Source organism: Geotrypetes seraphini, chromosome 10, assembly GCF_902459505.1.
Source record: "Geotrypetes seraphini chromosome 10, aGeoSer1.1, whole genome shotgun sequence".
Taxonomy (NCBI): domain Eukaryota; kingdom Metazoa; phylum Chordata; class Amphibia; order Gymnophiona; family Dermophiidae; genus Geotrypetes; species Geotrypetes seraphini.
Window position 1 is genome coordinate 87,711,680 of NC_047093.1, and position 25,205 is coordinate 87,736,884.

Consider the following 25,205-nt stretch of genomic DNA (forward strand, 5'->3'; position numbering starts at 1 on the left):
TACCATAGCCCATTCTTTTTTCTTTCAGCAGCAGACTTGTTAGGATCAAAGTGAAATACATTTAAAAACCAATAGGAGGAAATATTTTTCACTCAGAGAATAGTTAAGCTCTGGAACGTTTTGCCAGAGGTTGTGGTAAAAGCGGAGAGTGTAGCTGGTTTTAAGAAAGGTTTGGACAAATTCCTGGAGGAAAAGTCCATAGTCTGTTATTAAGACTTGGGGGAAGCCTCTGCTTGCCCTGGATCAGTAGCATGGAATGTTGCTACTCTTTGGGTTTTGGCCCGGTACTAGTGACCTGGATTGGCCACCGTGAGAACTGGGCTTGATGGCCTTTGTCTGACCCAGTATGGCTATTCTTATGTTTAAGGACAAAGGCTGCAGCCAAATCCTGCCACAGGACTGCTGAAACTCCTGAAGATGGCCACGCTGGAACAGGCCAGACAAGAAAATTTGTGAGAAGCCACTGAAGGAATAAAGAAACTGAATTGTGAATCCAGAGCTGTCTGGACTGAAAGGAGGCCCCCAATGCGAGCATGTATCCATAGATGGAATAGGGAGAAATCTCCCAGGTATTAGCTCCAGTCGATGGAAAAAACCATCTAGGAAGAAACCCCAATATTGGAGGAGATGGACCTGAGGACAGCAGTGGAGCTAAACTGTGTTACCTGATAGCAGAGCTCCCCAGGCTAGAGACAAACTGACCTCAGGATCACCAACACAGAAGGAAGTAAGAGCAGAAGATAAGGGCTGCACAGGAAGGGGAATATTCACAGGAGCGCTGAGGATGCAAAGGGCCCGAAGTGAACATATCCCTCTGGGGAGACCTAGGCAGTGAGTAAAAGTTTCACAGGTACACCAGGCAGCTAAAGTAGATTGACATTCCACAGAGAATATTGACTCCTTGGTCCTGGATGATTTGTGTCTCAGAACCTCTGCCGTCAGACCTCGTGACAAGAACATGGTGACAGTTCAGTAATGGTTCCCGCTAAACTCGAATATGGTAGTATTACAGTAACAATTCCCACCAAATTCGTATACAATAGGTTCCGGCAAAATACACTCCTGATGCTGTAGGAGAAAAGAGGCCTGGGGCAGGATTTGGTTCTGCATAGCAGTTTCTCTATGAGCGCAATTTCATAAGTGGAAGGCTTGAATGCAGGCTAGTAGGTAGAGAAGGAGAGAGAGAGGCGATCTGCTGAAGGGTGAACTGCCTTTTAGATCTAAACCTCAATGCAGCATGTACTACAGGAGAAATGTAAAAGGACGGTGCGGTGTACCAACTCAGATGGAAGCTGCATAAAGCACCACAGAGGAGCTGTTGTTCACCTCCACCGCCATTTAGGCTTAGGCTTCCTGCCTAAAAATTAGGTTGCCGACCCAACCTGAACGGTAATTGCCACTGAATACATGCAATCTGGAACTGTCATTTGCCCCGCGGGCAGGTCAAAAGGTAAGGCCCCTAGCAGCAAGAAATAGTAAATCAGAGAAAACATACTCACTGATTAGAAGTCAAAGCACTTGCTTTGACAAGTGACTTCTCTTACTTGCAGAGGCCCCTTGACCATTGCATTCCCTACAGGTTTTCTAGGTTATGTCTGCTTTTTTTTTTAGGTGAGAAGGGAGTAGAGAGCAAGGCAAATTCCATCAGGGGCTACAGGGGACAATTAGGGAACTGATACCATCAGCTGTTCCCAAATAGGCACTCAGGTAGTCTACCGTATTTTCTCGCATATAACGCGCATGTTATACGTGGTTTTTACGTACCGCGCATACCCTCGCACGTTATACGCGTGAGCGCGTTGTACAAAATTTTTTTTACATAGTTCCCCCCCTGACGTCCGATTCACCCCCTGCAGGACCGCTCGCACGCACCCCCACCCCGAAGGACCGCTCGCACGCACCCTCACCCCGAAGGACCGCTCGCACGCACTCCCACCCGCACCCGCACCCCCACAGCCTCCCGACCACCCCCCCATCATGTAGAAGCTCCTACCGGTGTCCTGCTGCTTCCTCTTGGTGGTTCCGACACCCGACACGATCGGGGCAAGAGGGAGCTCAAGCCCTCTTGCCCCAGCCAACCGCGGCACCTCCGACACGATTGGGGCAAGAGGAAGCTCAAGCCCTCTTGCCCCCCCGACTCCCCGAAACGATCGGGGCAAAAGGGAGCCCAAGCCCTCTTGCCCCGCCGACTCCCCAACTCACCGACAATATCGGGCCAGGAGGGAGCCCAAGTCCTCCTGCCCTCGACGAAAACCCCCCTCCCCCCAATGACCGCCCCCCCAAGAACCTCCAACCGCCCCCCCCAGCCGACCGCGACCCCCCTGGCCGACCCACACGACACCCCCACCCCCCTTCCCCGTACCTTTGTGTAGTTGGCTGGACAGACGGGAGTCAAACTCGCCTGTCCGGCAGGCAGCCAACGACGGAATGAGGCCGGATTGGCCCATCCGTCCCAAAGCTCCGCCTACTGGTGGGGCCTAAGGCACCTGGGCCAATCAGAATAGGCCCGGGAGCCTTAGGTCCCACCCGATATTGTCGGGGAGTTGGGGAGTCGGCGGGGCAAGAGGGCTTGAGCACCCTCTTGCCCCGATCGTGTCGGGGGTGCCGCGGTTGGCTGGGGCAAGAGGCTTGAGCTCCCTCTTGCCCCAATCATGTTGGGGAGTCGGGGGGGGGGCAAGAGGGCTTGAGCTCCCTCTTGCCCCAATCGTGTCGGGGGTGCCGCGGTTGGCTGGGGCAAGAGGGCTTGAGCTCCATCTTACCCCGATCGTGTCAGGGGTGCCGCGGTTGGCTGGGGCAAGAGGGCTTGAGCTCCCTCTTGCCCCGATTGTGTCAGGGATTCGGGACCGCCAAGAGGAAGCAGCAGGACACCGGTAGGAGCTTCTACATGATGGGGGGGTCGGGAGCCTGTGGGGGTGCGAGCGGTCCTTCAGGGTGGGGGTGCGGGTGCGGGTGGGAGTGCGTGCAAGCGGTCCTTCGGGGTGCGGGTGCGTGCGAGCGGTCCTTCGCGGTGGGGGTGTGAGCGGTCCTGCGGGGGGGGTGAATCGGATGTCGGGGGTGGGGGGCATCAGGCTTTCAGGGTGGGGACAGGACTTCAAGGGGGAGAGGAGAGTCGGGGCGGGCGAAAGGAGAGTCGGGGTGGCCAGAGAAGAGTCGGGGTGGCCAGAGAAGAGTCGGGGCGGGCGAAAGGAGAGTCGGGCGGCAACGGGAGAGTCGGGCAGCACGCGCGGTATATAAAAATTTATGTACATATATTTGTGTTTTTCGCGCGCTATACCCGTGTGCACGTTTTACACGGGTGCGCGTTATCTACGTGAAAATACGGTAATCCCCATGCTCAACTTAGTTAGTCAAGCTAAAATAGTTTAGTAGAGCCTTGCAGAGATAGAGCCACTGCTGGCAGGTCAAACAATACAGCAGATGCAACCAGAAGCAGGACAGAGACCTTCCATCACCTCCTGGGAGATAGAGAATGCTGAATTTCCATTGAGCATACCATCCAATATATAGCAGAGCTCAACTTTGTGCTCTCTATCTCAATCTGCTGGTAGGTGGACACAACCCACTCGTCTGGATTCATCTGCTGCTGATCACAAGGAAGTACATTTATATCTGCTCCACTTTGAATGGTATATTCCAAGGAAGCTGTATATCTGTTTTTTAAAACATATATAAAAGCAAACATGTACATTTGGACTTCTACTACAACTAATCATTTCTATAGCACTACTAGATATATGCAGCACTGTACATCAAAACACAGAAGAGACAGTCCCTGCTCAAAACATCTAGTCAAAACAGACAAACTGGACAAGAAGGTGCATCAATATACAGTGTTCAGGAATTACAGAGAATGATAAGATAGATATTGGTGCTTAGCAGGTAGATTGGAGTTTGGAATTGAAAGCATCTTCAAAGACAAGTGGGCTTTGAATCTGGATTTGAATACTTACAGAGACGGAGCTTGACATACTGAGAGCTAGATGCACTAAAAACGGTTGTTTCAATTGTGCAGGTTGTTGTGGGCTGATTTTTTTGGCCGATTTCTAAACAGTGATTAATGTTCAAACTGCTCCCCATGTACCGTAAATGAGTTTTGTAGAGGGCAGTCAAAATCCCAGCTCACTTAGAAACCAGTTCTCATACATGCACAAAGCCGGTTTGGGAAAGCCTGAAAAGCTGAGCGGCAGGGGAAGCTCCAAAGCAGCCTCCTGCCACTCAGCTATTTGGGGCTTTTTTTTTTTCTTTTTTTTTATGGCACAGATGTTGTGTTGGGTATCCCTCCAGCCATTTTTTAAAATTATTGTGTACAGTTTGCGGCAGGGGGGGGGGGGGGTCACGGTGGCATGAGGAGTGGGCATCCCTCCTGCCTTATTTTTGTATCAGGAGATCATGGGGTGGAGGTCACGGCACAGCATGGCATTTTATTTATGGGGCAGATATTGTGTGTGTGTTAAACACACACACAACATCTGTGCCCATAGGGAAAAACAAAGGCAGACCTCTTGGTAACACAGTTACTTTTTGAGCCAGTTTTACCAGTCGGTGCATGCCTTTGGCAATGTTAGGCCATTGATCGGATGGCTCGTGTTAATATTAAAGACTTCATTTTAATAGTCAGAGAATGTATGACCGCACGGAATACGACGTGTTGAGCCGTTTTGAAAATTGGGTTGATAAATTCTGACAATTGCTAAACCAGTCAAACTGGTTTAGTGACCATTGGAACACAATCAAAGTGTTTAGTGCATCTAGACCTGAGTCAAACAGTTTGTTTCAGGCATACGGTGCATTAGAAGGGACGGAATCTGGAGCTGGCTGTAGAAAAGCGTACAGATAAGAGAGACTTATCTGATGAGAAGAGTGCCGGGGAGGGGGGAGAGATAATAGAGGAGAAATACTGAGGAGCTGTGGAGCAAATACACTTGTAGGTCAGTAAGAGGAGACTCACTGTATGTGGAAACGGAGAGGGAGCCAATAAAGTGACTTGAGGTTACGAACAAACACTTTGTATTTTGGAAAGTATACATGTAAAAATCAAACTATGTCATTGGGAATGCCTACTGTATATACCTATAAATGTTCAAGATTGTATCAGTCCCTTCATGTGTACGATATGTTTAAATGGCAACAATTCTGCACATAAAAAGCCTTTCTATAATTGCTATCTTTGCCTTTCATGTCAAACTAAAGGTTGTCAAAAAGCTGTGTTTAAAGTGAATGATAATGCTGATTGCAGATTTATGGCAGTATTAGTTTATTGATTTCACTAAGAAGGAACAATTGAGTTCCCTAATGAGCATAATAAACAGAAAATGTTGAATGGAAAAAATCATTATAGTACAAATACTCAAGGTTTTATTACTTATGTTATTTATTAGTTTGAAGGGCTTTATATCTTGACTTAGATTATTAGTTGAGTCCTACCAAGCGTCATTTTTCATCTTGACTTACTTTCACACTTGTGTATCTCCATTATGTCATTTATTGTTGGGTCATAATGCCCATAAGAATATATATCATATGGGTTCATAATGAGAGGAAAGAATTTCATATTGAAAATGTTAAAAATATTTTTTTTAAAGCCATATAACCCCTACCATTCTAAGGTTAAACTGATTAGAAAGCCAGAGTTAGCTGTACACAGCGTCTTTTCTTGCCAAGATAAGTTGAGAGACAAAAAATAAATAAATAAATAATGCATTAGAATTTAATGAAAGGAACATGATTTTGTATGGTAATTACCCAAACAGAAAGGGAATTTCATATCCATACAAATTTTGAAGACATGCTGTATACCAAGATTCTTCTAAGAAACAATTTGACTTTGAATTAGATAGATTGTGAAACCGCCGGGCCAGAGAAGGAAAAATGCTTGAGTACCTGAATAAATTTATGTAAACCGTTCTGAGCTCCCCCGGGAGAATGGTACAGAAAATTAAATAAATAAATAAAACTGAAAGCAAGCAGAAGGGGGGCCATTTGGAATGCTACATGACTATGACCAGGGACTACATTAAAATATCTAAATCCACTCAAATGGAAAAGTGCATTCTATAACGGCGAAAAATTTCTGCCCAATTGCACAGGAAAAGGCCTCAGAAATGGAGCCTACGCACAGTCATAAACTGAATAAATCAGCGTAGCTGATCAGCTCCTTGCTCCAGTCATTGGCCAAAAACCTGTTTACAGAAACTCTTCCTTTCAGCTCCTACTGACCAGGGACTGCCATAACGGACATGGAAATGAGACTACAAAAGGTTAACAATGGCTGAAATCTTGCATTTTGCAGCTGATTTCATATTTAGCAAACAGAGAGTAATAATAAAATAACAAGGAAAGGAAAGATGAATATGATCAAAAGCAACAAAGAGGAAGAGAGGAAATAACTGTTTTTAAAGATATCAGGAAAGGAAATACGAGACTCCAGTTTTCAACCTGTAGAATGGAAAATCCATTTGAACACAGTCTCCAAAGAAGGGCAAAAGAAAGGACCTCCTTTCTTAAATGGGGATTGTTGGAGATAGGTTGTATTTCAGGCCAAAGTTACTGAAAAATGCATGTTCTATGGGAAAAAGGTGTTTTGCTTTAATAAGAACCATAAGTTATAAATGGCACATATGCACCATAATATGCATCTAGCAGAGCTGTCAAGTTCTGCATTTCCAGAAGAGAGATTTAAAGCCAGTCTTGGATTTCTGACAACTCACTTATGAGATATAATATTATTCTTACTACAACATAATAAATGCCACCAGAACAAAACCATTTGATTTATCCATTATTTTTTTATTATTAATATCTAGCTACTACCCTTTCCTGTTGGTATCCCAACCATGTAAAAAAATATGCAGTGATGGAATAGAAGGTTGATATTCAAAACCTCCATTTGGAAATGTTTCTCTGCAGTACTGTACAGACAAAATTTACGTAGACCTCTGGCAATGTTCAAGTCCAGGTTAAAAGCTCACTGAGTCTGCTTTCAACTCCTAACTCTCCTCCTTGGGTTCTGTATCATCTACCCTGTATGTCATATGTCTGTTCATCCAAGTTAGATAGTAAGCTCTTCTCAGCAGGGACTGTTTATTTTTTTAGTTGAAATCTGTTTTTATTAAACAACAAACCATAACAAATGCAAACAGCAGACAAAAATATAGCAGTTTTACCCCAACTAAGGAAAACAGGGCTCCCCACCCCCCAAGAGGACCGGACTCTTATGTCCTTTCAGGTTACAAAGAATCCCAAACCCCCAGCCCCCCCCCAAAGCAGAACCCCCCCAGAACCCCTCACCCCCCACCCCCCCCAGCCCCACTCCCCCAGATCAGACAGGCGGACTGGAATACAACCGCAGTCTATTCAAGATATGACTACGCACCCGGGGAGACAAACTGTCCAAATAGGGAGTCCAAATATGAACAAAGTCTCTGCTCCTTCGCCGAGAGGAAGAAGCCAGGTTGGCCTCCCAGCTGAGAAGGTCATGTAATTTATTCCTCCAGTACCAGAAGGAGGGAGGAACATCCGCCAACCAGAAATGTACAGCATTGCATACACCCTTCAGCGTTATAGAAGTATTAAATAGTAGTAGCTGTACCTCTGTATATATTACCATGCCCATAAAAGGGAAAACAAAATGTAGGCTATGGACACAACTATCAGGCTGTATTTCAATGCAGAACATAGGAAGCGGTACATATAGAGAGCACTTGTGGACAAAAGAAGAGCCGGGAAGCACTACAGTCTTTCTTTCTCCCCAACTCATCCCTACAGTTTACCCCTTGTCTCCTACTGTCCAACTACACCATACTCACTCTGTTCCGTCCAGTCCATCTTGACCCATCCACAACACCCACACTCATCCTCCCTGCCAGTCCTCAACAATCTCTCTTTCTTACCTAACCTGTATACCATATATACTTTCTTTTTTCACAATTGCAACAATCATTTGGTATTGCAAAGTCTCAAGCATATAAGTGGTTGCAGTTGAAGCAGGCCATTCAGAAGGGGTTCCCTGATTGGCGAAATTTACATAATCAGTATAGCTTTCTGGGCCTTTGCTTCCAGACAGATTTGCTAGAGCATCAGGCTGCCAAGTGGTATAAATGAATATCTGAATAAGAAACCTAATACTAGTATAAAAGACATTTGGAGCATTAAGATTAAGCAGCAGATTTCTGCTACTCAATGGCCACAGATTTGGTCTTGGAAGATGAGATGTACAGCATCTGTATGAGACAGACTTGGATTTTTTTTTGTTATATAGAATTTTCTGGACCCCTGTTCATTTGCAAAAGTTAGATAGTTCTAAGTCTAATAGATGCTGGCACTGTCATCTTGATATAGGGACACTGGATCATTTCCTGTTCTATTGTCCCTTGATACTTAAATTTTGGAGATCCATATGGGGTCAAATCAGTATGATATTGGGAGTCCCATTATCATTGTCATATGATGTAGTATTGTTTGGAACATTATTAATCCCCAAGAGTCCAATCAATGTAAACAAAAATAGATTACTTCTCATTATGATAGGAGTTGCTATGCAGCTAATCACGAAAAATTGGAAAACTTGGGATAATATAAATTATAGTTTTTGGTGGGAAACCTTATGCCAAATATATATGTCTGAACTTATGAATTCATTACAATTGAGACACTATAATAAATTCAAAGAGATTTGTGGTCCATTAACAAAATTTTGTAAGAATTGATCATTAGTATTTCCCTTTGATTTCTGAATGAGTGCTATATACATCCAGAAGGGGTGGGTGGGGAGGGAGGGGGGGGTGATATGTGGTTTTTTTATCATTTGATTGTAATGAGTGCTGTTTATTGTATCAGTTGTTTGTTTATCTGTTGCACTTTGTATTGGCTTTTTAAAAATAATAAAGAATATTAAAAAAAAAAAAAAAAAAATATATATATATATATATATATACACACACTTTCTCTTTTCTCAGGCTGTTCTCACACATTTTCCAATGCCTTCTTTCTCTTAATCTCTTCTCACTCTATTTTATTTTCTCCTCACATCTTATTCCTAGTGCATAGATTGACTTTTATGTAGGGGAAGGGGGTTTAATAACATCCTACTTGTCCTACTCTCACATCCTAAACTTTTCTGCTCTCTACTTCCTCCTGACCTGACCTAATCTGCTCTGTCCCCTTCTAATTATTTTCCTCATTAGGTTAATTCTTACCCCTCCTTAGTCAGTGCCTCTATCCTGCAGGCTAAGCTCATCCATTCTTCATCCCACCTTAGTAGATTCATTTCATATCTCAATTTTTTATTTTATTTTACCTTTACTCACCCCCTCTTCTATTAAACTGCACTACCAGTTTTTAGCACAAAGAGCCGCAATGAATGACCTACGCTGCTCCCGACGCTCACAGGAACTCTATGAGCATCGAGAGCAGCGCGGGCCATTCAACATGGCTCCCTGCGCTAGAAACTGTTAGCGCAGTTTAATAGAAGAGGCCCTCAGTCTCTCCTTTACTGCTGCATTGTCTCTTTCAACCAGAAACCCCTTTCAATTTCTTTAAGCTCTTTCTAGCCCACATTATTCCTTCCCATAGCTCTGCTCCCAGGCTCTGCTTCTATAACCTATACACTCTTCCTTTTACAGGTTCTTTTTGCCTCTTTAATCTAATCAAAGATTGCTGGGTCATTCTATACCTATTTAGGTTCAAGATGACTTACAATTCAAGAAGGTTACATTATAATAATAATAATTTTATTCTTATATACCGCCAAAGCCAAGTTCGAGGCAGTTTACAGCAAGAGGCGCTGGACAATCAGCGTAGTTGTAATAGCGAATATTGGAATACAAGGTGAGTTATGAAGCAGGAGCTGTAGGTAAGTAGACGAGAACAAAGAAGTTTCTAGAATTATAGTACAGTAGTCTGAAGTCTTATGATTGAGAGAGACATTTGTTAGGACACCTCTGTTAGAAAACAGTAGTGTATATATCCTCAAATTGGAAAGTCTTCAGTTTGTTTTAAAATCAAAGGTAATTAGATTCTTACCTGATGGCAGTTGGAAGACTGTGCCAGGTTTTGGTACCAAGGTAGGTAAATCGTGAGTTGAATATGCACTTGTATTTGACACCCTTAGGAGGGGGAAGGATCAGAAGGAATGTTGCAAGTTTTCTGGATAAGGTTGACCAGGAGTTAGCAAAAAGATTTATGAGTGGTTCTGAGGAGTTGCCATATAGGATGTGGTATATTACACATGATAATTTGAAGATGATGCGAGCATTGATTGGTAACCAGTCCATAACTTTGCTGACCCCTCCCACATCCAAAATATCTTTTTCTAAGCGTTTTGGGCTTGGGCAATTTTTTGGATGAGAATGGGGGTATAAAGATAGATGACTTAGCAGTGTGGACGATCAAACAGCTGGATGTAAAAATAGACGATTCTTGAAAAAAATATATTTTGGACATATTTTTTGAGAATGGACTTTGGACGCTACCGACTAGTGCCTTAGGCCCAAACGGATTAAGACATTTTTTTATTATGCCGCTCTAGATCTTTATTCTTCAAAAGGCAATTTGTGGCATTTCTCCAAGGTATTTGGGGGAAATAAGGGATACAATTAAATACTTGGAAAAACAAAAATACTTTCGGATTTATTATGAACACCTTAAAATGTTGTTACCAAGATAAAGACACACAGTATTTTCAATTAATCTTTCACAAATCTATGTTGTAAGAATCCATGTGAATTTTAATTTTCAATATAAATCTGGAAAATTTCAATCTAGGAATATTCTATTTTTTTTTTCTCTAGTAGTAGTTACTGAGCTAGTTCTGAACTAGATGGAAGCACCAGGCATTGACAAGCATGGAAAGTGATTACTGGATTTAAAAAAAAAAAAAAAAAAAGAAATTCTGGCTAACTAGCTAGTTTCCTTCTGATCCTTTCGACTTTTAGCTCAGTTAAGAACTGGTCCTTACTGGGGCTATTTATATTATATAAGGGAAGAAAAATCACTTGGTAAGTTCAAAGATCTCCTGAAAAGCTGGCTTTTTAAGGACGCTTTCAACTGAGATGCTCGAATTCTATATAACGCAAACATCCTATAGCGTACTAAAAAAATTTTTTAAATGAAAATTAAATGGGTAAGTTTTTCACATCCTATTGTTTTAACACCTATGTTAATTTTATTTGTTTATGAATTGTATTTAAACCTATCCTCCTCTAGTGTCCTGTAGTGTCTTACCTTTATTAATTTTGTGGGTTTTATTCTTAGTTGATTTTTACTTTTACCCTGATTTTATTTGTAAATCGCACTGGATTGTGATATTGCGATCAAATCAAATTTTTAAATAAACTTGAAACTTAAACTATAGGGCTCCTTTTACTAAGGCGTGCTAAGCCATGTGGTACACTTCTAGAATAACGCCAGCTCAATGCTGGCATTAAGGTCTAGCGCGCGGGGCAATTTAGCGCTATTCTGCGCGTTAAGGCCCTAATGTACCTTAGTAAAAGGAGCCCTATATGTCTTAAACCTGTATAAGCAACTGGTAGAGATTTTTTAAAATTCATTTCTAATCTGGAGGTGAGGACTGGATTAGTGGTAGAGCTGCTGCCTCTGCACCCTGAGGTTGTGGGATTAATCCCAATGTTGTTCCTTGTGATCCTGGGCAAGTCACTTAATCCTCCATTGCCCCAGGTATAAAATAAGTACCTGTACTGTATATATGCAAACTGCTTCGAATGTGCAACCATAAAAAGGCAGCATACAAATCCCATCCCCCTTTTCTATAACAATCATCATAAAGACCATTTCTGGATAAGGGCCACAAACCTATCCCTGCAGGACATGGTGTAAATTTGGCATGATGCTTATTTATTTATTCAATTTTCTATACTGTTCTCCCAGGGGAGCTCAGAATGGTTTACATGAATTTATTCAGGTACTTGAGCATTTTTCCTTGGCTGTCCCAAGCCCAGTGGGCTCACAATCTGTTTAATATACCTGGAGCAATGGGGGGGGGGGGATTAAGTGACTCGCTCAGGGTCACTAGGAGCAACTGTGTTTGAACCCACACCCTCGGGGTGCTGACAGGGCAGGACTTATTCGTCAAGGGCCCCTAGGCATACAAGTACACTGGGCCCCCTGCCCTGCCCCACCCCACCATATGCCCAGGTGGAAACAGGAAGCTGCGTCAGAGGGAAGCTTTGGGCAAGCAGCACCGCTTGCAAAATTACAGTTCCCATTGACTTTCTTATCCGCGTTGCTTGCTTGTCTTACTTTCCGTCGATGGGGGGGAGGCCGCGTTGCCGATCGGGGGGGGGGGGGGGACCCGCATTGCCGATCGATGCTGGAGAAAAAACAAACATTGCCGTTTGGAAAAAACAATGTTGATGCAATCCTTCATCGGGCCCCCCTGACCATTTCGGGACCTAGGCACGTGCCTACTTGGCCTATTGGTTAATCCTGCCCTGGGTGCTGAGGCTGTAGCTTTAACCACTGTGCCACACTCTCCCAAGGGGCTGCTTTATTTCCAATCATCATCTGCAGAAGCCCAACTCAGAAATCAAGCCAAGTCTCCACATGAACTGCCATTGAGCTATTGGCTTGCAATGCCAGTGCCATTTTAACCTTAAGTATTCTCACTAAAATGAGCAGGGCCCCCCCCCCCCAGCAAAAAAGCCATTAAAAAAGGAATCAGCATAGCTAAATGTTTTGCCAGTGATTTCATTGTCTGGTCACGTTTCTCTAGAATTCTTTTCTGTGCCATAGCTGTACTTCTGGAGACTTATCTAAAGAATGGAATGACCTTGCATTAAGGAAACATCGTTTACTACATTTTAAACTCTTAGGGCTCCTTTTATCAAGCCGCGTGTAATAGCGCGCGTTAAACCACCGGCCGTGTTAGCCACTAACACCTGCCTTGAGCAGGCGGTAGTTTTTTGGCCAGCACGGGGGTTAGCGTGTAATTAAAAGTCACGCGCGATAACCCCGCTAGCGTAGCTTAATAAAAGGAGCCCTTAGTGGCCCTTTTTTAGTGCACCCATTGCGATTTTACTGTGGGATGCCTCGGCATGCCCCACTATAAACCTTTTTAAGCTGCGGTAAGCATGCTTTAGTACTTACTGCAGCTTGGCAAAAAAGATCCATTAGTAATTGTTCAGACAGTTACTTAAAACTCATTTAACTGGATAGCCAAAGCTAGTAACCCTCGGGTCTCCTACTTACATGATTCGTTCATATGTAAAAAAAGACAAGTTATTTTAATTTAACTGGGTCATTCCAAAGTGTTCATTCTTGCCTTTGACAAGTGGGTCCCTGTCTCTCTATCCAGCTCCTGCACTGGAATCTGACCAGATTTGTACAACTGAACCTCATGTGCAATCTGATCTCATTCTCTTTGTCTGTCCACATGCATGGGGCTTTAGGCACAAATTTCTTAGACTCTTAAAATCTAGGTCAAAATACTTTGACAGGGATTTGTCTTGATATTCAAAGGGAGTCATCTGTTCACTGGCAACCAGTGAATGTAAAATTGCCTCATCTGTGGATTTTCAGCTCCAGTGCTCATAGCATGGGGCCAAATATCTGTCCAAACATTCCGATACAATCTATATAACAAAGAGGCTTAGGGAGGTCAGAGCAAGGGTAGGCTTCAGAATAACTCATTCAACAAAAATACTGTATGTAGCAGCACCTAACACAATATTTTATTGTTTCCCCATTTACTGCATATATGTCAAACAGAATGGTTTCTGAATCTGATCTTTAAACATAATGTAATATTACATAAAGGGAATACTGTATAATTTAAAACAACAATTTTAATATTATTACTTCATTTAAGGAACAAAGTGATCCAACATCTATACAACCCTTTCTTGGCTGGCTGACCCCACTCAGTGTATTCCAGGATGTACCAGGATTTTCCAAGATACTGGTGCCAGAGGAATGAGTGAATGGGCATCATTCCTGACTCTTCAAGATATTCCGGGATGAGGGTCACCACTAAACACATGGGATTTTTTAAAAATATTAGAAATGGGGGTCAGGTTAGAGGAAGAAAGGGACCACTAAACTCTACCAGGAATGTTTTCTAAATTTCAGAGGTGAGGAGGATTGGGTCAGGGGAAGGGAGGGCCCATTAGACAGTTTGGGATGTAATTTTAAATTTAGAGGTGGGAGCTCAGATAGAGGAAGGGATGGGGCTGCTAGACTACTAGGTTGTTGTTGGTTTTTATGATTGGAGGATCATGGATCATCTCACTAGGGCAGGATCAAGGGTCTGGGAGGCATGGTGTGGTTTTTAGCTTTTCTGCTCTGATGCTGAGAGTAAGCTAAGTCTTCTATGCCGCCTCAGATCTCATGGCAATTTTCTTGGGTAGTCTGGTAGATGAGTGCGCAGCACATTAAAATATATGCTAAGTCCCACCTAAACCTATTTCTGTATCATTCACTCACTAACGCTCATGTAGAGCTCTTGAAAACTTTGCACTGCTGCCTACAGTAGTTTTCTGCATCAGCCCCTTGGTTTGTTTGACTTTTAGAAGCAAGGAAAGATTAGGTTCTTAACAGTAATCTTTCTAGTAGACAGATGCTCTATTCCTGAAGTTGTAGATAGTCACTCTCTTCTTGTGAGATTTTTTGTAGGGAGCCTCATTAGCATTCTTTTGCTCCTTCTCCTATCCCTCTGGGCTGACTTCCAATGCCTCAGTTCATACCAAAGCAGATGGTCAGCTCTGGAGAGGAAATAGAATAGGGAGGGGTATGCGAGGGTGGAGGAAGTCATAGGCTTAGTTCCCTCTGGTCCCTCTGTGGGTCATGAGTTGCAGAGGGTGTGAGAACTGGGGCTCAAAACCCTGTTAGAGCTCCTAAACTATGACTATGCATCATCGGTAAAATGCTGCTGTGTGGAGACGACTGATCCCGAGAGGCAAATATCAGACCAATAGAGGTCTCCAGAGGATCTAGGTCAGGTCTTTGACCCTGATGTATGCATCCTATCAAAAATACAAAGGAACATCAAGGTGCTTTCAGGGAGGTGCACAGAAAAGGTTATCTCATCAGGGTCCAATCAGAAAAGAACTGGGATGATTTGGGGTCAGATACTATGCCATTGCTCTCCAAGAAATCATCCTCTTTGGAGGATGCTAGGTTGCAGTTTGGAGCAGACAGCTAGGAATCAGCGGCAGCCCTAGATCAGGGAAAGGAACTTACGGTGCAAAGACTTTTCAAACTTTTGGATTTAACTGAAGTCATTATAGTGTCTTTGCAGGAGTTGGACCTAGAGCCTCCGCAGGTCTCAGCCGCTCAGCTTTCACTGTTATGAGGTACCAAGTCACAGTCTATGTACTTCCCTTCTAACCCAGAGATTACCAGGATGATAACGGAGCACTGGGACTCACAAGAAGGTCTCATGACAGGGGCAAGGGTGATGACAAAATTATATACCATGACTTTAGAATTTCAGCAATTCTTAGCCTCTTAAGTTATAATCTGATCTTGAATTGAATAGGTAAAGATAGAATAGAAAACCTGGTTAACCTAACATAACAGACCAGTAGCTGCTGGATATAATTTGAGAGGACTACAAGCTCAAATTTTATCGCCCACTCAGAGACCTCTTCTTGGACTCCCTGGTGGGAACACTGGAAGAAGGCTGTCAAGGTCAGAGCAATGGTGCAAAGGCTGTTACAGATTAGAGCCATAGAGCCAATTCCAGCCACAGTTTCAGACTCAGATGATTGGAGACCAATCCTAGATCTCAAGGTGGTCATTATGGCCTTGAAGGTTCCCAGATTCTAGATGGAAACTGTGAGATCAATCATTGCTTTGGTGACTCCAGGCAAATTTTTAATTTCACGGGGTCTGACAGAGGCTTACTTGCATATTCCCATGTTCCCAGATCACAGAAAAATTCTCAGGTATCATGCGCTAGAGAAACACTTTTAGTTTATGGCACTGCCTTTTGGGTTGGCCACTGTGCCACACACATTCACTAAAGTAAGGACTCCAGATTCATCCTTAATTGGACAATTGGCTGATTAGAGCACTGTCTTTGCTGAACTGTCACCAGGTGGTTGTTCAGCTCTTACAGGATCTAAGGGTGGATTATCAATTTCAGAAAGAACCACCTGGAATCATCCCAGTGTCTGAAGTATCTTGGAATCCTGTTCAACATTGCAGAGGGATGAGTGTTTCTTCCAGAGCCAGGCAAACTGAAACTCAGTTTGCCTAAACATCTTGGCAAAACCATCTCCTACGGTTTGGCATAACCTGAAGGTACTGGGATCCATGATGGTGACCATAGAGATGATTCTATGGGTAAGAGTGTACCTGTGCCCTCTACAGAGCTCACTGCTAGTACATTGGTCTCCTCAGTCAGACTCACTCCAGAGGGAATTAGCCTGGACAATGGAGACACAACAGACTTTAAAATGGTTGCTCCAGCCAGAGTCGTTAGCCAGAGGTCTTCCTCACCACATAGACTCATGGGTGATACTAACGACAGATACCAGTCTCTACAGCTGGGGTGCTAATTGCATGGGCCAACACCCAGTGCAAGGCCTATGTATCTACCATTCTACCATTACAGAAAACATGGTCCATCAACAGATTGGAGCTGAGAGCCATTCGGTTAGCTCTCCGCTTCTTCCATACATGGCTGAAAGACAAAGTAGTCAAAGTATTCTTGGATAATGCTACAGCAGTAGCGTATGTCAACAGGCAAGGGGGAACCAAGAGTTCCTGTCTAATGAAGGAAGCTCAATTGTTGTTCTGATAAGTGGAAGTCCACCTACAGGCAATAACAGTGGTTTACATAGCAGGAGTGGACAATGTCCAAATAGACTACCTCAGTAGATGAACAATGAATCCAGAAGAATAGTCATTGTCCTAAACAGCTTTCAACTGCACTGGGGGCAACCGATGTTTGACCTCATGGTGTTGGCAGACAACAAGAAAGCCCCTTGGTTTTGCAGTTGAAGATTCGAATCAGGAACCATCGGAAAGTCACTCTCATTCAACCTTAGCCAAGAAGAGAATTGCTGTACGAATCGAATCCGTACTAAAGCAATTTAAAGCAAAATTAAAAACATTCTTGTTCCAAGATGCTTTTGGATAACAACTGTCCTTTTAAGGACTAAAACCAGTTTTATAGCCTTTTACCCTTACCTATTGTTTTTCCCTTAATTGTGCTCTTTTTCATTAAGATTGTAGTTCTTGCCCTTCTTCCCTAATTGTTTGTAGTTAGTATATATGTTTGTATGTGTTTACTAACCTAACCTGGTTATGTTTAGTAATTTAATTTTAATTTGTTCTTACGACACTTTTTATTTCTGTACACCGCTTAGAAATTTGATTAAGCAGTATAAAAATATTTTTAATAAACTTGAAACCTGTACATGTTCCCACCATGGCCTATTATAGGCCAAGTTATTTGCAGAATATCGACCCATTGAGGGATGGTAGTCCTCGTAGCCCCAGATTGGCTGTGTCACCCTTAGTATGTGGACCTGGCTCACTTGCAGTAGGATAGTGGCCCCAAACCACAGCATTCTGTCACAGGAACTCATGGTAATAGACAATCTGGAACACTTTAGTCTTGCAGCATGGCTGCTAAGTGCATAATCATAGCATGGAAAGGATATTCAGAGATAGTGATTTTGACTCTCCTTCATTCTAGAAAGTCAGTAACAGTGGCAACTTATGCTAAAGAGTGGAAAGCTTTTCAGCACTGGTGCAAGGTTAAGTAGTTGGATCCTTTCTGGGCCACCATTCCTGAGGTCTTCTCATTCCTCCAGGAAGGACTGGAGAAGGGCTTGGCAGCTGGATCTCTTATAGTTCAAGTAGCTAGTCTTTCTTGCTTCAGGGATAGAGTACATTGAGCATCTTTAGCCTCTCATCCAGATGTTTCCAGTTTCCTGAAGGGAGCTCTGAGGCTCTACCCTCTGATAAGGTAGCCGTTTCCAACATGGAATCTTAATATCATATTACGGGCTCTTACCAAGGCTATGTATGAACCTTTATCAGACGCATTTCTCATGGATCTGACTATGAAAAGGTGTTTTTGGTCAAAATAACTTCAGCTAGAAGAGTATCCAAGTTGCAGGTATTATCATGCAGAGAGACTTTCCTTAGATTCATGGAAACAAGAGTATAATTATGCACTTTGCCTTCCTTTCTACTGAAGGTGGTTTTGGCATTCCATGTTAATCAGGAAGTAAGGCTACCTGTATTTCAGCCCATGGGCAAAGAGAAACAGGACAAGGTTTTGTGGTTGCTAGATGTGCAGAGGGTGCATTCAGACTATTTGCTTGTCTTATCCAGCTCTAATTGTCAGGGAAAACCAGTCTCTAAGGCTTCGATATCCTGATGGATTTACAATCTCCTTGGTGTACATTGGCTGTGGTAAACAACTGCCAGTCTTCCTGAAAGCTCATTCTTCCAGAAGTGTGGCTTCTTCCTGGGCAAAATCCAGGGCGGTGCTGCCTGACAAAATTAGCAGGGCAGACACATGGTCCACTTTTCATATTTTCACGAATGTTTTAGAGTGGACATGTCAGCACAAGCGGACATGACTTTTAGGTCCTTGGTGCTTGCTCATCTGTCCCGCCCTATACTCAAGGGACTGCTCTGGTACATCCCATCTGTAAGGAATCATATGCTGTTTGCACAGGTAGGAAGGATTAGGTTCTTACCTCGATAATCCTCTTTTCTGTAGAACAGCATACGTTTCCTTACACCCTGCCCTGTCAGAGATGAATACAGCCTGTGTTATATAATAGTCTGGGCTGAATTTCTAGTGGCTTGACTTATGACACCTAAAAGAGAAGAAAAGGAAATTATTGTAGGGCAGGTGGTTGAGTCCCACTGCTCGCTGCTTTCACAGAGCTAAACAAATGTTGGTGTTGGTTGCACACAGGTAGGTGGTGAGTTGGTTCCACCTCTAGTTTTGCAAAGATTGTTTACTGTTTTTTTGCTCCTATTGTTTGTTATTCCTATTATTTCTATAGCAGAGCAAAGTTAATGTTCTTGCGGAGTCTCCTGAACCCCTACTTGTTATTATTTCCTATTCTAGGGTTATCACTTGCTTTGGTAAAGACTGAAGAGAGAGGGCACTGCCTAAAGAGACAAAGAGATGGAGTTGAGAAAAATGATTGATGCCTTCTACAATCCAGCTCACGATTGGTACGGTGACCTGTCAATTAAGCGCAGGACAAAAAGAGCTCCGACAAAGATATGCCGACAATCTCACTCAGGATGTATGTATGCCGCCGGTCCCGCCGCTTTAAACCCATTACTTTGCACAACCCATTCGTAAGGAATTATATGCTGTTATACAGAAAAGAGGATTATCGAGGTATGAACCTAATCCTTCCTTCTGTGAATGCCCCATGTACAACTTCCTGAAAATATATCAAAATACCTACACATAGAAAATCTTAAGGAATTATTTCCCATCATCTATAACCTTTAAAACTGCCAGACACATGCTCCAAACCTTGCTAGGCCTCTGCCTAATGGGCAAACTTATATTTTGTAAAATACCAGACCCCCATAATTCACCAAAAAGGACCCTCTGGAGACCCTCACTACCAAAAATTAACACATAAATAATTTTTCCGGAATGCCACCATATGCGATTGGAAAATCATATTTTAAACTAATTAAACTAGTAGTCCATAAACCATCTTACCTGTGTCCCAGATGGCTCTTCAGGTGATCCTAACCACCAAAACATATCCTGTGTGACTCCTGATGAACCCCAATGCTGCCAAAGTCTTGACAAGATTCCTCTGGAAGCTGGGCCTAGATACCTCGAAAATTGAGGCCACCCATCTTCAACTGCAGCCTACTGGAGCTGAAATGAGCATGTGCAAAAAGTCTGAGCATGCTCAGTTGCTTTGAAGCAGAGCAGACTGCATCTCTGGTGTTTCCTGGCTGCTTTGCCTGGCGGCCCTCACTCCACAGCTAGACACCGATGTGGCAGATCACATTTACCACAATTCTGCCCCCCAGGAATCTCGGAACAAAAACAGACACAAAAATGGGTCCTAACACATCCCACCTGTCTGTGCTAGACCACGGGAGTGCCCTGTAATGCCCAGAAGTCCCGGGTTATCCCAGCAGACTCCCAAGGATATAGAACTTTAATTTAATTTTTTTTTAACCCAGTTTACATGTGAAATTCTAGTCGTCATATCTAAAATACAGCGGAATTAGTAAAGGTTCAAAGAAGAACAATCAAAATGATAAAGGAGATGGAACTCTTCTCATAAGCGGAAAGTCTAAGTGGTAAAGAATGGGTAAAAGTTAATTTATTTTTTATTCTTTCAAAAAGTACAAAGACTAGGGGACACTCAAAGTTAAATGGTAATACTTTTAGAACAAATAGGAGGAAATATTTTTTTTCATTCAGCAAATAACTAAGCTCTGGAACTTGTTGTAGTTATAGCATCTAACATATCTGTGTTTAAACTAAGGATTTTAACACTGATGTTGTTATCCATCTGGGAACAAATGACCTGGCCAACAACTCCACACTTGCAGCACAGAAAGCTTTTCGGGAGCTTGGTGAGGGCGTGAAACCTTTTGTAAAGACTTTAGCTTTTTCTGAAATACTGCCTGCATATGGAAAAGGAGAGCAAAGAGTGAAAAACACAGAGGACTTTAATAGATGGCTCAGAGCCTGGTGTCATCAAGAAGGCTTCAGGTACATAGGAGGATGGGGAAATACATGGAAGGACAAGAAGCTATATTGCACTGATGGGCTACATATTACTACAGCAGGAAAAAGAAACCTTGCAGAGAAATTTAGACAATATTTTTCTAGGCATTTAAACTAGAAGGTGGGGGTGGTGTATGTACGAAGGACAATTATAGAGACCACCCCCGGCAAAAGAAAAGATGTGATAGTAGTAAAGGCTGCAACATAAGCAATATCAGCAACTCATTTCTTAGTATTGCAACGGAAAGTGAAACGACACAAAAATCCATACGAAAAAGGAGATTATCGCTGAAAAATAGCTGGAAAGCGATGACCACAAATGCTCGTAGTCTAAGCAACAAAGTTCATGATCTGCAAGCCCTGATATTAGAGGCAGATCTAGATATTGTTGCTATCACAGAGACATGGTTCAGTGAATCACATGGATGGGATGCAAACATACCGGGATATAATCTTTTTAGGAAGGACAGAGATGGTCATAAAGGTGGAGGAGTAGCTCTCTATGTAAAGATCAATATCCAAGCGACCGAAATGCAAGGGACCTGGGGAGAGGAAGAAGCGATATGGATTGCTCTGAAAAGAGAAGATGGAACTTCTATCTACGTGGGTGTAGTCTACAGACCTCCGACTCAATCGCAGCAAATTGATAAGGATCTGATTGTGGATATCCAAAAGTTTGGAAGGAAAGAGGAGGTTCTGCTGTTGGGAGATTTCAACCTGCCGAATGCGGACTGGAATGTTCCGTCTGCGGAATCGGAAAGAAGTAGGGAGATTGTGGATGCCTTCAAGAGGCTCTGCTCAGACAAATGGTGACGGAACCCACAAGGGAAAAAGCGATATTGGATCTGGTCCTCACAAATGGAGAGAGTATCTCTAATGTTCGAGTGGGTGCTCACCTGGGTAGTAGCGATCATCAAACGGTTTGGTTTGATATAACGGCTAAAGTGGAGAGCGGCCGCACGATACTTAAAGTCCTAGATTTCAAACGTATGGACTTTAATGCAATGGGAAAGTACCTGAAGAAAGAGCTGTTAGGATGGGAGGACATAAGAGAAGTGGAAAGACAGTGGTCTAAGCTGAAAGGAGCGATAAAAATAGTTACGGACCTTTATGTGAAGAAAATCAATAAAAACAAGAGAAAAAGGAAGCCGATATGGTTCTCCAACCTAGTTGCTGAGAAAATAAAGGCGAAAGAGTTGGCGTTCATGAAATATAAAAAAACCCAAGAAGAGGAGAGCAGAAAGGACTACAGGGTGAAACTGAAAGAAGCCAAGAGAGAGATACTTTTGGCGAAGGCACAGGCGGAAGAACAAATGGCTAAAAATGTAAAAAAGTGAGATAAAAATTTTTTCAGATATATTAGTGAAAGGAGGAAGATAAAAAATGGAATTGCTAGGCTAAAAGATGCTGGGAACAAATATGTGGAGAGTGATGAGGAGAAAGCAAATGTGCTAAACAAATACTTCTGTTCTGTGTTCACAGAAGAAAATCCTGGAGAAGGACCGAGATTGTCTGGCAAAGTTACACGAGAAAATGGAGTAGATTCTGCGCCATTCACGGAGGAGGGTGTTTATGAGCAACTTGAAAAACTGAAGGTGGACAAAGCGATGGGACCAGACGGGATCCATCCCAGGATACTAAGGGAGCTCAGAGAGGTTCTGGCGAGTCCTATTAAAGACTTGTTCAACAAATCTCTGGAGACGGGAGTGATTCCTGGGGATTGGAGGAGAGCGGATGTGGTCCCTGTTCATAAAAGTGGTCACAGGGATGAAGCAGGAAACTACAGGCCGGTGAGCCTCACTTCAGTTGTTGGAAAAATAATGGAAGTGTTGCTGAAAGAAAGGATAGTGTATTTCCTTGAATCTAATGGGTTACAGGATCCGAGGCAACATGGCTTTACAAAAGGTAAATCGTGCCAAACGAACCTGATTTAATTTTTTTATTGGGTGACCAGAGAGCTGGATCGAGGACATATGCTAGATGTAATTTACTTGGTTTTCAGCAAAGCCTTTGATACAGTTCCTCATAGGAGGCTGTTGAACAAACTTGAAGGGCTGAAGTTAGGACCCAAAGTGGTGAACTGGGTCAGAAACTGGCTGTCGGACAGACGCCAGAGGGTGGTGGTTAATGGAAGTTGCTCGAAGGAAGGAAAGGTGACTAGTGGAGTCCCTCAGGGTTCGGTGCTGGGGCCAATCCTGTTCAATATGTATGTAAGTGACATTGCTGAAGGGTTAGAAGGAAAAGTGTGCCTTTTTGCAGATGATACCAAGATTTGTAACAGAGTAGACACCGAAGAGGGAGTGGAAAATATGAAAAAGGATCTGCAAAAGTTAGAGTAATGGTCTAATGCATGGCAACTAAAATTCAATGCAAAGAAATGCAGAGTAATGCATTTGGGGATTAATAATAGGAAGGAACCGTATATGCTGGGAGGAGAGAAGCTGATATGCACGGACGGGGAGAGGGACCTTGGGGTGATAGTGTCCGAAGATATAAAGGCGAAAAAAACAGTGTGACAAGGCAGTGGCTGCTGCCAGAAGGATTCTGGGCTGTATAAAGAGAGGCGTAGTCAGTAGAAGGAAGAAGGTGTTGATGCCCCTGTACAGGTCATTGGTGAGGCCCCACTTGGAGTATTGTGTTCAGTTTTGGAGACCGTATCTGGCGAAAGACGTAAGAAGACTTGAGGCGGTCCAGAGGAGGGCGACGAAAATGATAGGAGGCTTGCGCCAGAAGACGTATGAGGAGAGACTGGAAGCCCTGAATATGTATACCCTAGAGGAAAGGAGAGACAGGGGAGATATGATTCAGACGTTCAAATACTTAAAGGGTATTAACGTAGAACAAAATATTTTCCAGAGAAAGGAAAATGGTAAAACCAGAGGACATAATTTGAGGTTGAGGGGTGGTAGATTCAGGGGCAATGTTAGGAAATTCTACTTTACGGAGAGGGTGGTGGATGCCTGGAATGCGCTCCCGAGAGAGGTGGTGGAGAGTAAAACTGTGACTGAGTTCAAAGAAGCGTGGGATGAACACAGAAGATTTAGAATCAGAAAATAATATTAAAGATTGAACTAGGCCAGTTACTGGGCAGACTTGTACGGTCTGGGTCTGTGCATGGCCGTTTGGAGGAGGATGGGCAGGGGAGGGCTTCAATGGCTGGGAGGGTGTAGATGGGCTGGAGTAAGTCTTAACAGAGATTTCGGCAGTTGGAACCCAAGCACAGTACCGGGTAAAGCTTTGGATTCTTGCCCAGAAATAGCTAAGAAGAAGAAAAAAAAAAAAAAAAAATTAAATTGAATCAGGTTGGGCAGACTGGATGGACCATTCGGGTCTTTATCTGCCGTCATCTACTATGTTACTATGTTACTATGTTTTAAAAAGGTTTGGTCAAGTTCCTGGAGGAAAAATTCATAATCTGCTATTGAGATAGATATGGAATCTTGCTACTATTTAGGATTCTGCCAGGTACTTGTGACCTGGATTGGTCACTGCTGGAATCAGGACACTAAGCTAGATTGGCCATCAGGTTAACCCAGTATGGCAATCCTTATATTTTTAAGTAGCAGAAGAGACTGTGGGTAGGATCCATCCAATGGGAAAGATCTGAGAGAACTGGATTGTTGCTCTAGACTCAGGAAGGAAAGAGGCTGAGTTGGGGGAAGTTCTTATGTTGTATAAGCTTCTGCATATACTTGATGGTTCTGCATATAATTGGACAAGGGGAAGAAAAACAAAACAAATCCTTCTCCAAATATGTCCCAATATAGTTCCATCAGCTGCAGCATACAAACGCTGATTCACTGAAATATAGCATTTGTGGAGGTGCACCTGTCTCTCTGTCTAATTAGATCATAAGCTCTTCTAATTAGATCATTGTCTCTTATATGTTTAACATACAGCGCTGCATATGTCTAGCAGTACTATAGAAATAAGTAGTTGTCATGCACCTTAATAGTATTCATCCTCATCTCCTCTCTCAACCATAGGAACATAGAGAATCAACACAAATAGAAATATACACTCATACATATAAACAAGCCCATACATACATAGATGAACAGATACAGGAGTCCAGACACATACACAACAGAGATATATACGTACAAACAAATAACATTCAAAAAAAAAATATATATATATATACACACACATACACACACACACACAGACAAAACGGTGATACAAAAAGATAATATACAGAACAGATTGATTCTCTCTCTATATATATTTATATGTACTGATACATCTTACAATATGCACATACATACGAACTGAGAAAGCGATGTACTAATGCAGACAGGTGTCTTAGTGCACACAAAAACATATACAGAGGGATTGGAAATATTTCCATGTGCCATGTTCAGCATTCTTTTCCTACTTGTTTTTAAAAGTGGGTGTGTTTTCTTTTGCAGGGTGACAACTAGGTGACTGACTTCCATTTCAGAGTATTCAGTTACAGCAAAATAATCAGGAACCGATAAACAGATGCTGACAACAGAGC

At 42.9% G+C, this 25,205-nt stretch overlaps 1 protein-coding gene across 3 annotated transcripts in view; it reads right to left on the reverse strand.

The window, feature by feature from the left end:
• The window catches only part of PAPPA (pappalysin 1), a 644,537-nt gene that overhangs the window by 177,581 nt on the left and 441,751 nt on the right, over positions 1-25,205 (reverse strand). The window lies entirely within an intron of this gene.